This window comes from Cyprinus carpio, chromosome A7 (genome assembly GCF_018340385.1).
Source record: "Cyprinus carpio isolate SPL01 chromosome A7, ASM1834038v1, whole genome shotgun sequence".
Classification (NCBI taxonomy): Eukaryota; Metazoa; Chordata; class Actinopteri; order Cypriniformes; family Cyprinidae; genus Cyprinus; species Cyprinus carpio.
Window position 1 is genome coordinate 16,937,794 of NC_056578.1, and position 13,624 is coordinate 16,951,417.

Consider the following 13,624-nt stretch of genomic DNA (forward strand, 5'->3'; position numbering starts at 1 on the left):
CAAGTATTCCAACAATGTGACACAATGTATGGTATTTAGATCTCTTTCTCTGCCTCCGATTTTTTTTCCTCCTCTGTTCCACAATATTGTGTGTATGATGTGGCTGGTACGTGTACGAGTCCCCCCCCCCCCCCGGTTCTGCGTAAATAACCACCGCTCAGTGTGTGGTACCAGTGACAGCAGACCTGACATGGAATCGAGCAAGCTTTTTCTTCATGTGGTTTCTCCAGTTGCACAGCACGTAGATGATGTGTCAGAGAGGTGACAGTTGGAAATCTTTAGAATAACAGAATGGCTTTAGTATTTTTCGGGCAATGTCCTGGCTCGCTTGAGACATCCACCAGAGGATGTTTCTTGCCAAGTGGAGAGTTGCGAGAAGAGCCCTGTACTTATAAATGTTCCATTTGAAGATCTTAGTGTTTTCAAAATTATTAGTTCTACATAAAGAATGTAAAAGAGTCGTAACTTTTAGGAGCCCAATGAGCTAATAATAGTTTTGTATATGTATATATGTAAAATGTTTTTAAATGTTTACAAGTGAATTTAAGCATCACAGCAGTGTATGTACAGTAGGAAAAATGGATATTCACTTTAAGATTTGTCCTGAGATTTACATTGAACAATTATTGTTTTTTTTAAATATTATCCTTAAGTGAGTCATTAGGTGGACAAAGGTAATACAAAATAAGGGAATGTAAATATAAAAATAAGGGAATCATCACACCACAATTGATAATCAATATTAACAATGTTGGCCAAAATAATAATTACCTTTAAATTAACTAAAAATGTCAAATATATATATTGAATCATCCCTACATTAGGTGATATATTTAGGTGGCATTATGAGTTTTTCTCGAAACAGAAAGGTTTGGTATAGTAAGATGCACAGTGATTATGACAAATGATGTGTTATATGGACATATGTTATTTGTTTTCTATCATAACCTCCAAGCAGGAGGTTAGTAAAAAAATAATGGGGTTACCTCATAAATACTGCACTGGTTTCATCTGCACAAATGGGGTACCTCTCTTTCACTCGCAATCTGTTTATGCAAGAGGCCTTTCTTACACCACCAGCGTCTTCCAGTTTATCCTGCTTTGTGGAAATTACACGGTTTCGGGGAAGCAGTGGTAGATGGACGCATAGCGGGCTGGTGTCCAATCCAGTCAAGTCTCACAGCCATCTCCTCGGTGGACACTCCAACACAAATGTGTCTGTCCCCGTCACTGGAGCCTCTACAGGCTAATAAAACACCCTTTAACCAGTGCAAATACCAGTCTGCCTCACTTTAGAGCAGGGCAGCTGCAGAAATTGTTTGCATCTAATTTAAACCGTTACCCTCTGAGGACTTCACGAAGAACAAGGCAAGTGGATCCCAACTTGAGACTGGCTGTAATCCGAAGGGAAAGAAAAGGAGAGGAGAAAGAGGGTGAACCACATGAGGCCCCCAGACAAGTACAGGTGGATCACCACCACTGAAACCTGGAAACGTCAAGATTATCTTGGAGGCATTTCTCGGTAATGGAGAGAAATTAGATTCTGCCGCAAATAAGGTGTCAGATGTTGTGTTGCAAAGGCTCTCAGCTCATCACACCAATTGGCACAAATAAGTGTGTGTGCTGGGTGTCCAGTTGTTTGGTATTGTGCCATAAAATGGAGAAGGAAAGCTTTCCAGGGTCGTTGCTGCTGTCTATCCAATTATGAAATCCAATGAGGGAATGAGAGGATTAATTAAACTAAAAGGCTCAAACTGTGTGGGACTAGAAACCTATGTACCACAGGCTGAGTTTCTTCTTCACCTCTATTCACGTTATATAAGCTCATTTCCTTAGGCCGTACTCAGGAATCATATGATGGCTGAGCACAAGGACGCAAAACTGCCACTTACCAATCCAGCTGTTGCATGGTATAGAGGCCTACCAGCTGAGTGTGTTTAGGACATTGAAAAGATACACAACTGTTTAAAATTTTTTGTGTGTCGAGTAAAAATGAAATACTAATGTATTTTAGCAGAAATGCATTAAATTGATCAAAGTGGACAGTAACGACAATCCATATATATACATAAGGATTTCCATTTTCAAATAAGCGCTTTGACCTTTCATTAAGTAACTGGGAAAACATCAGGTATCATGGTTTCACAAACAAATAGCGCACAGAACCATGTTCAACACAACATTCAACAATAAGAAGAAATGTTCTCTTAAGCATCAAATCAACATCAGAATGATTTTTTTGCAGGATAATGTGACACTGAAAGATCTAAATAATAATAGGTCCATAGTTGCTATTATTGCGCATTTGTGGTCTCAATATCATTGATTTGGTGAATACAGTACCTTTTCAAATAACGACTTGCACATCATTTGGGATCTATACCTCCTGATCTACCCTTCAGTTTGAATATACTTTCAGACCATAATTGGTAAGAATAATTCGAGTCAACTTAACAGGGTTTCTGTCCCTGTTTTGACAATTAGATTTTTTGCCTTCAAAAGCTAAAACTAAAGGCAGTGTTTGAAACGTTTCTGTAATTGTACAAAGTCAAATGAATATTTAAAGGAGTCATGTATTACCATGCCTCTCTGAGGTCCACTTATAATGTAATCAAGATTTTTCATCAAAAAACATCAGAAGTTTAGCAGTTTATAGACTATTTTCTCTCGTCCTTTTTTGACCCCCCTCATGGTAATGCTCTGTTTAAATAGGGGGTGGCAGATTGTTAGAACGCTCGGAGTAACAACACCACCTGCCATGATTGGCTAACAGTTGTTTGGTATGTTTGACAGCCTACCAGATGGACGCTGGCGTTTGGATTAGGTTAAAAACTAAAAATACATCAGTCCCGCATCAAACAATCTGTAATAACAGACAAGCAAACATTTACTCACCCTTGATATACTGTCGGATTCAATATTCAGGCACAGCATCAATCTTTTAGAGTTTCAGGTACTTTCTAAAAAAAAAAAAAAAAAACAAACTTCATCAAATTGGTGCCTTGTTTGTAAATGAACTCTGCGGTAATAATGAAGTGAACAAAGGACCAAGTTCTGGGGAACTTTGCACTGTACAGCGTCTTGTCCTCAGAGCCATCTTTATTGGTTGGTTTCTGTGTAGACCTGCATTTGCGTCTCTCATTATTTACACTACATGAACAAATCATTTGGCGGGGCTAAATAGGCAGTGCTATAGAAGCAGGTGTTGATGGTTCTTTTTCTGTGTGAGGCAGGGTTAGCCCACCTGTGTACATCCTATATTGGCACATTCCACAACGCGGTCGTTATGGCAGATTGGCTTCAAAAGAAGCTCTTTTTGAGAACTAACAAGAATGTTTTTGATTTTTGAAATTCTTACAGGGACGTTTTTTATGGTATCACCTGCCATTATATGTCAAAAGATCAAGGGAATTTTGATTTCTTCAGTTTCATGTTCCCCTTTACATAGCAACACAGTGATCACATCTCTTGCAGTTAAAACTGGGCTAGTTCACTCAAAACTGAAAAAATTCTGTGATCACATTAACTCACCTTCATGCTGTTCCAAACCTGTATGACTTTAGTAATCCATGGAAAACAAAAGAAGATATCTTAAAGAATAACTCTGTAGTTTTTTTTTATTATTATATTATTTTATTTTATTTATTGTTTTTCCATAAAGTGAAATTCAGTGCGGTCCAGTGTTGATTATTACCTGTGATCTTATCTTTATATTCTTCAAAATATCTTATGTGTTCCAGAGGGAAAAAAGTAAGTCATACAGGTTTGAAGAAGGAAAATTATTTCATATAACTTCCCCTTTCAAAATTACAAATGTGAGAAATGGGTTAAAATTGGGATTTATAAAAGATGATAAACCATGGTTAAATGCAGTGTGAAAAGCCCAGTTAAAGACTGTAAACTTCATTCATCTCCATGCACTGTTTTGTCAGACTCTCTTCAGCTGAGGTAGACAGTGTCTATTCTTCAAAAGAAGAGACAACATAATTACAGAGATCAAAGAAAAAAGAGAGCAAGATGAAGTGAGAGAGGAAACGTACAAGACAATTAGTGAAGAGCAAAGTTGTCCCTGTATGAAGTTTCACTTCCCATCTGTCCCGCCCTTCTTGGTCTGAAGTCCAGCTCCAGTTCTGTCCTCTACAGAGAGAACCTCACACACATATGACAAACACAGAGACACACATACACACCCTAAAGAAAAAGGATTCTTTGTTTAGATTTATGCACCCTGGATACTGGTTTTCTCATCATCAGCTGTAGTATGATCAGGGAGGTGAGGTCTGAAGTAATCTCATGGCACACTTGCTCTTCATTCAGTTGAAAGGATGGCAGGAGCACTCGCCAAAGGAGCCTCAGGAATGACAGACATGTCCATCCATCAATCGCTACCGACGGATGTCCAAGAAAAGCAAGACTGTGCGTCTGGACAGGCCCTGGAAGATGAAGACTGAGAAATAAGTTAGGGCAGACATGCAAATTAAAGCATTAAAAGAAGATGAACTAATTATATTAGAACTTAGTATAATATGTTAGAATTAAAGGTGTTACTAAGTGTTATAAAATAAGGGATAGTTCACCCAAGAATTAAAAATCTGTCATCATTTACTCACTCTAATGTTTTTCCAATCCTGTATGACGTTTTTTTTTTTTGTCTTTACAATAAAATTCTGGACCCCATTGACTTTCATTGTATTGACAAAAACATTCGTCAAAGTATATTTTATGTTCTGCAGATAAAAGAAAGTGATACAAATGTGAAACACAATTAAAGTAAGCAAATGATGACTGAATTTTTATTTTTTGGGTGAACTATCCATTTAATAGTCTCTTACAACATGCAGCATTGAACACAGTAAATGCAGTTTCGATTTCCTTAGAAGAACCTCTGAAGTCCGGCTAAGTCCAAACTAGCGCAGCTACCATTCCAAACACTCTTTATAACAAAACTAATAACAAACATCCTCTTTCCTGTAAGATGTGTAGACAGTTCAAACACAAAAGTACACACATGCTTCAGCCAATAACTTTCACTATGTTCCTCTTCTGCTGCTATAAATTATTGTATATTACACAGCCTTTTTAAGAGCATTTTTTTTTTTTTTTTAAATAATGGTCAAGCCCATCTTTGGCAGTATGTTGATCTGACAGTAGGGAGCTAATCCAGTATGGCTCTGTTGTTGATAAGAGCAGTTAGCCTGTGGTTTAACTTTTGACAGTCACTTTTCATTCTAGACAGCTTAGCTAAATAACAAAAACTTCAAAAAGTTATTTCTCCATTTCAACCAAAACCGTCTTATAATTACGTCCCACAAGGCTCAATTCTTGCACCACTCTTGTTTAGCCTGTATATGCTCCCAAAATAAGTCAAATAATGATAAAGAACCAAACTGCCTATCACAGCTATGATGATGATACCCAGATTTGCCAAGTCTTGTCATCAAATAACTACAGCCCCATTGACTCCCTCTGCCAACGCATGGCCAAAAATTTCTTCAGTTAAACAAGGAATAAACTGAAGTCATTGTATTTGGAAACAAAGATGAAGTTCTCATGGTGAATGTATACCTTGGTTCTAGGGGTCAAACAACTAAAAATCAAAAATATTGGTATGATTCTGGAGACAGACCTTAGTTTCAGTAGTCATATCTAAGCAGTAACTAAATCAGCATACTGTCATCTCAAAAACATTGCAAGAATTAGATGTTTTGTTTCCAGTTAAGACTTGGAGAAACTTGTTCATGCCTTTATCACCAGCAGGGTAGACTATTGTAATGGTCTCCTCACCGGCCTTCCCAAAAAGACCATTAGATAGCTGCAGCAAATCCAGAACGCTGCTGCAAGAATTCTGACTAGAACCAGAAAACCTGAACATATCACACCAGTCCTCAAGTCCTTACACTGGCTTCCTGTTACATTCAGGATTGATTTTAAAGTACTTTTACTCATTTGTAAATCACTCAATGGCCTAGGACCTAAATACATTGCCGATATGCTGACTGAATATAAACCTAACAGACCACTCAGATCATTAGGATCGAGTCAGTTAGAAATACCAAGGGTTCACACAAAACAAGGGGAATCTGATTTTAGCTATTTTGCCGCCCGCAGTTGGAATCAGCTTCCAGAAGAGATCAGATGTGCTAAAACATTAGTTACATTCAAATCTAGACTCAAAACTATTCTGTTTAGCTGTGCACTGTGTGATGTGTGAACTGATTGCACTGTATTTTATGTATGTATATTGCTTTTCTATTTTTAACTGTCTTAAATTAAATTTAAATCAATTTTAAATAATCTTCAAAGTTTTTAAATTCCTTGTTTTATTTTAGTGATTAATGTTTTATTATGATTATTTTACTTTCTTTTATGTAAAGCATTTTGAATTACCATTTTGTACTAAATGTGCTATATAAATAAACTTGCCTTGCCTTGCCTTGCCTTGCCTTGCCTTACATCTTACAAAATTTATACCATCTTACTAAAATCCTTAGTACGAAAAAAAGAAAAAAAAATCCAGCAAACCTCTAAAAGCATTTTTGATTGCCTTGAAGATGCACTACTGTTCCTCTGACATTTTTTTTTCTGCTAGGACTGTCTAGGGAGGTGTGACATCTTAACCCTTATTTCGGTCAGGAAATTAGTTTTATGCTTGATATTACCTCACTTTCTTGTCAGAAGCATCAGTCAGATGTTAAAATGAGTATCAAGGAAACAGTGAGAATGGGATTTTATTACGTTTAATGTTGGAACTTTAAAGACTAAAGTAAGTATCCTGGAGTTATAATTGGCATAGTTAAAAGTGAAAGCTGCAAGAGGACTAATATTCAGAACATCCTAAAACCAAAGGCCCAACGTAACTCAGCTTATTAGTCTTTGTAAATTCTGTTCATGACTCTTTAAAGCCAGTGTGCTGTTTTATAAAATCATTCTTGACCTCGGTGAATGCAATCAAAGTAGATATTAAAAACTCTTGTTAAATTACAACATTTTTCTCACCAAATATACAAATACAGTCAGTTGATCTTGACAAAGAATGAGGCACTGAAATGCAAACTAGAAAATAACCAAAACAGTGTGTGGTGAAGACACAAAGGCAGCTAACCTTGTGCTATATTGTGATTTAATGACTTCCAAAGGGATTTGGTTGTTTGTAAGCTAGACTGATTGATAACCTTGAACAACTAAAGTTTTGGCCAAATGGATACCCTAGACAGAAAGAAAATGAGCCTCACACTTCTTCTGACCATTTGTTTTCAGATACTCTCAAGCATATCCATCCATCCATGAAAAGACATGTTTAACACTAAAACTTAATGGCCAGAATCACCATATAAGTCAATGAGTGCAGCTTTTACAAAATCTTTATTTTTTTCTTTTTATCTCGTGATCATTACAAATCTTGTCTTGAAAAATAGGGACTATGAGTATATATTCAAGAATGAATATATATAGATTAGTCAACATTTGAAGTGAATCAAAACCCTTCTTCAAAGTTGTCCTAAAACCTAAATCCAAAATGTGTTCTTGTCTTAGGACAACTGATTAACTTTTTTGATCCACTTTAAATGTTGACTACTGTATACTGAACTAATAGACTCGTCCAATAAAACAACACCACTTATTTTAAATAAACCTTGGCTACAAGATTGATCATATCATAAATATGGAGATATTAAGGTATTCTAAACATTAACATAATGATTCATGACTTGACCTTTGCTGAGATTAGTTGTATATTCCAGTGTTTTACTGAAATATACAGAAATGGTTTAAGTTTATTTTTTATGGATAGTAGTGTGCATAAAACCAATATCTGTCAAAAAAATAAAAATAAAAATTGTCTTTTGGCAACCTTTTGTCTTCATAGACTGCACGTCTCAGTCATTTGATTCTTTTGTTTGCATGACTGGCAGAACATGATGTGCATATTTTAACATTTCAGGAAACACAACTGCTCTTACTGCATTTAGCCCAGGTTAAATATTCTGTAACAGTTCCCTTTTATACTGTCTTTACCCATTAAACATGAAGAGTGAAAAAGGGAGAATGTACAGTAAACAGACAAAACTGAAATATTACTTTTGTTGCATACTGAACAAATGAATGCAATTAAGTTTAAACTGTCAAACCAGTTCTCATTTTTAGGAATAGAATGTTACAAAGCAGTTGTAAAGACAATAAATTTGGTCCATCCAAAAGATCTTTCATGACTCTCACTTTACAACTCTAGGAATACGAGTAGGCCTTGTCTTTTAAATGTCTTTTAAAGAGTGTTCATAAATATAATGTTTTATGTGGACAGCAAGTGTGGTGGCTAATTTTATTAGGTAACTTATTTGTTTGTTTAATATTAATTTCATGTGCATATGTCATTGTCTTTATCTAGAGGAAGTCTGCCAGCTTCTGACAACTTTTGTTCCAGAAATAACTCTCTGGTGGCAGGGTGAAGGTTTGGCTAAAAACAAGCATCCATGTTGCCCATAAGAAACTGTATGCATTTTGCCTGCAATGCTCCAGATTCACACAGGCCCAACAGTATCCCTTCTTTCGCTAACTCATTTTGTGTTCTATGCAGCTGAGTGGAGAAAATTCCTGCCTGCTAAACTCTTCCTCCATCCTCCTCGCTTTGGCTCAGTCTCACCTGGAGATGTGGAGTAAGGGTCACTCACTGTGAGACTCCTGTTTGCCTTGGAGTCCCTTGGAGCGGTGAGCTGAATATTCAGCCTTGTCTTCTAGGGGGAATGAATGAAAATACTGAAACAAAGACTAAATCAACAGTTGCTCTACTTATTCTCTCAACGGTACAATGAAGGAATTATGATTTTCGTTTTCCCTCTCCCTCCTCTCCACTTTAGCGCATAGCATCTAGCGCTCCGTTGTCCCCTTTCGTCGTCAGACCCATTGTAATGATTAAGATTCTTTTCTCGCGGTGAACCCAGAGTAATGTGTGATTCTTGGATGCCACGCTGCCAAGAGGAACAAGAAATAAATCTCAGGTCGGATTTATTTTGTCTGCCGCCTGCAGCAAAAGAAAACATAATGCCTAATAAAAGACTTCCTTCTAGGGGGAGCCTTTGCAAATTTGCAGGTTATGACATATTTTTTTACGAGGGAAGGAGGCCAGGAGATTGTGAAGAAGCATGAGGTGATTTGGGGGTTAGGGCAGGGATAGTGTAGCGGGTCATCTATAGAATGATGTTAACATGCATTTTAAGATTTAATGTGCTTTAAATCAAGCAAAAGTAAAATATAAGCATGTTGTTAATTTTTTTATATATATACAAAATAAAGGGCAAGCATGATGCTCCCTGGGCGGTCTTGATTCAAAAAAGCAGGAGTTTACAACCTGACAAAGAGGCTTGGAGACTTGGAACGATCCCAGCTATTTATCAGCAGAGTTGGGGTGAGCCCACCATCTCGGGTCCAAAAACAGTATTCCTGTGATATCTCTCCTTGAAAGTTAACACTTCTGAAAAAGGGCAGCAAACCAAATACTGCAGAAGTGTTTAAACATGATGTTTTCAACATTTATTATACACTCTGGTCTTTAAATTTGATACCCCTTCTCCAAATTCCAACAAATGACAAGGCTCAGTTCAAAAATGGTGCAAATTTTATAAGCCATTTCAGTGTCAGGCCACCCATATATCCACTGAGAGTCTATTCAAGGCTTCAATCACATGTAACGCATCATCACAGAATGAGGGCACAAAGTCAAAAACATTTCTGTTTTACATTTCCCTGGGTTGCGATGAACAGGAACAGATCTTTCCAACAACCTGGTGGTTTTGTGTCCATGACTACTGCTGCCGAAATACAGATTTTTTCTTAAATATTAAATTGCTGCTGAATGAAAAATTATTGTTAGCCAACATTTGCTGTTTAAAACTGCATGCTCATTTCCTCATTTACATAGTGGCAAAAGGTAATCCAAATATATCCAAAAAGATTCACTTTATAATTTTATTTTATTCATTATAATAAAAATTATAAATATGACATATAAATATAAACATATAAATATGACATATAAATATGATCTTTAGCAAATCTTAAAATGAATATCCATTTTTCATAATGTTGTAATGCCTAAATTCACTTACAGCATTAAAAATGATTTTAGTTTTAGTGTTTTAATTTTAAATGATTTAGACCATACGGTACTGAATTGATGATCTGCCATTTATCGGTCAACAGCCATAACATGAAAATACTGTAATTATTGGCTTGCAATAGGAATATTATCAATGCAACCCTACAGAGACATGGGCTTTTCTTTTACTATTCTTAGTCACAGTGGTCATGGCATCTCTGGTAGAAAGATAAAGCAGCTAGGATTGAATCACTATAGTCTTTATTTGGAGCTTCACCAGCAGAGCTCCATCCAAGTGCTTTTTCTATGCTGCAGACATGCAGTAAGCCTCTTGTCTTTTTTAACTGTCTTACCCCTTCTGTCTGTGTAGTCCATTAGCCGATAGTTACCCTCTGTTCCCCTGGCCCCCAGAAAAAAAAAAAAAAAAAAAAAAAAAAACTTTGCTGTACACATAGTGGAAACTATTTGCTTCTGCAAACTCCAGTATGTTCCCTGTGCTATGGTTTTGCTCAGTGGAGAAAAAGAGGCATGGAAAGGCATGAAAGCAAAGGACAACTTTTAAAATAAACATCTAAAATAATAATTTTACTCACCAAGGGTTTAGGAAGGAATTTATAATGTCATTAAGAAATAAGGACTTCTAGAGCTTGTGTTTAGAGTCCTTCAAGTTTGTGACATTTGTGTGTGTACACAATGACTGTATAGCTTGTGTGCCCCTTATTTATTTGCCCGGTAAGGCTTTTCAGCTACTTTCACTAGAGCCAGGTGCTGTACATTTTTACAGAATTTATTGATGGACAAAAATATTTCCTTTCTATAAATATTTTTAATGATGCTTGGTTGGCATATATTGTGTTGTTACTGTACATGAAACCAACTGTGTCTCTTCCTAAAAAAAATTAATATTTATTATGCCCAAAACATATCTGCTTCGAATTTTACTTGACTGACTGGATAAATGTGTGATTTCATGAACTATACACTTCATTTTTGAAATAAAAAAAAAACACTCCTACTGTAGATTTACAGCATTAACATTATTTTTATCTTTACTGTCACTTCTTTATCATATCTTTTTTTAAATTGCTAACAAGCGTTTACCAATACTTAAAGTACTTTTTCTAAACTCTTAACACAGCAGCACACCTATATCACAAATAGTTAATTTTCTGGCCAAAATCACATTTTGTTAAATACGTACAAACTCTACATTTCAAAATGCTGAATACCTTTTTCTACATATACTAACTCTATCAAAACACAGCAAACCCAATTCAAAATTGAGTCATTCGGACAAAACATTAGCACTACCTTTCTACCTCTCTAACAGTTGATGGCTTTTTCAAAAACTGCATTACTTTCTTGTACATGTTTGACATACATGTTTCAGTTCTACCTGCATACAGACAATATAAAAATCCATTGTTTTTTGTAATTTAGTTGCCTTCAACTGAAACCCATTTTACATTTTAAGTGTTGAATGTGTTCACTCTTGGCAACATACTATCTAAAACTGAATGAGTCATTACTTTATAGAATGTACAATAGAAAAAATAGCGTCATCTATGCAGAAATTCAATTGGAACCTTGATTGAAATTGCTCTCCAGTGGGTGGTGGTTGGATGTGGATGGTGCCCCATGGTATCTGATGCCAGTGATCAACAAAAATTACAACATACATGGCCTTTGGTTACCATGCAAGCTTTATTAAAAACGGTAATTGTGAACTTTTTATCTCACAATTTGGACTTCTATTCTTGGAATTGCGAGTTTACATCTTGCAATTCAGACTTTATCAGAATTGTGAGATAAATTCACAACTGCAACAAATAAAAGCCAGTACTGTGAGATGAAAAAAAGTCACAATAACCCTTTACCCTTTATATTCCATGGCAGAAATAAGCTTTCATAGGTTCCACATGTGTAAGAGGGAAAAACAAACAAACATAAAAATGCATAGTCCAGCACAAATTCTTACCCTCTCCCTTATATCTTCTTCTCCCTTACCTATCTTCTTCTGATCTAACTACTCCTCTCCCTCTCCCAGGAATTATTTTTTTCTCTCTCTGATTCTTTGTGTTGTTCTGCACCCACAAAACCAATTCAAAGAGGTCCTTTTTACTCTGTTGATGTAATTGAAAGAGCATCACTACCTGAATATTCCTTCAACTGAGACTGGAATCAGCTATTTCTAAATATTTTAGTGATTTGTTACTTAAAAATGCTTATCAGTTGTTACAATATTTTATATAGAGATATTTTTTCAATACTTTTGAGCTGCTGTTGTTGCAGAAGTAGGGGCTTTGTACTATATTTAAAGTTTGGAACATTAGATCATTTCTGTCATGCTGTGTTTAAGCATTTGTAAAAAAAGATAAGAAAGATCTATAATTTTGGTATGGGGTAAGCTTATGTGAAAATAAAATTTAAGCATTTTAGAAACGTGTTAATTTACTGAATATTGTGTGAAAACAACATGAATTGTGTAAAAGGTATGGTCACAACACACTGATGTTGTGCTAATTGTGTATAGTGTTTTGAAAATGTGACTACAGATTGGACAAAAGGATGTTAGCAATTGAAAAAACTGTAAAACATCATTGCTGAATAAAAGTATTGATTTCTTTAAAAAAAAATTAAAACATCTTAATTACTCCAATATTTCAGTCCTATATTGTATGCTTACTGTAATGCATAATAAATAAATAAATAAATAATATTCATAAATTATTTTCTTAGGCATAGACATGATAGATCTGAAGCAACATTAGACAAGTGGGCTTTTGTTTCTTTTCACCAGTTTGAAAATTTGAGGCTTTGTCTTAAAAGTCTTTAAATAGTATGTGAATGTGCTAATCATGACAGGTCAGTTATATTACTATTCACACAGAGCTGACGGACATATTCATAACAGCACTTGTATTGTTTCATTATTACTTTGTGTGTAAAATTCTAAAGCCAGCAAAGGAAATTGAGTGGAGAGAATTCCAGGCCAAAAGTCTGCAGATGAGTCCTGCTCCTGGCCATGTGTTTAGCATTAAGGAGACATCTTAGGACAGCATTTTCTTCTTGCATCTCTCTACTGTCACTCACCTACACTCCAAATAAGCCATAGGAGACAAGAATGCTGATAAGAAGCCCTAGTGATAACATCATCATCACTGTCTTCATTTTATGTCCTCCCTTGTCCATGCCTTGTCCATTTGAATGAGAATGGGGAGGGTTTTTAGTGTTTTGATGGATGCTGTAATAGAATATTTTTAAGACCTGTCATATTTGATAAAAGCAAAGTGTTTAATTGCCATAGTGATGTCATAGTCAGGGACTGAAACCAACTTGTGTTGTGTCACATGAGAAATTTGTAAATGTAACAACAAACTTGTTAATTAAATTGTAGAACTTCTGACTTCATGAATGTACCACCATTCTCAATACTCAGGTCACATTTTCAAAACTCTTCACACAGTTCTCCTTACCAACTATCAGTTCCTAAACAACATTAAAATGCATTAAAACTTCCAAACACTTCAT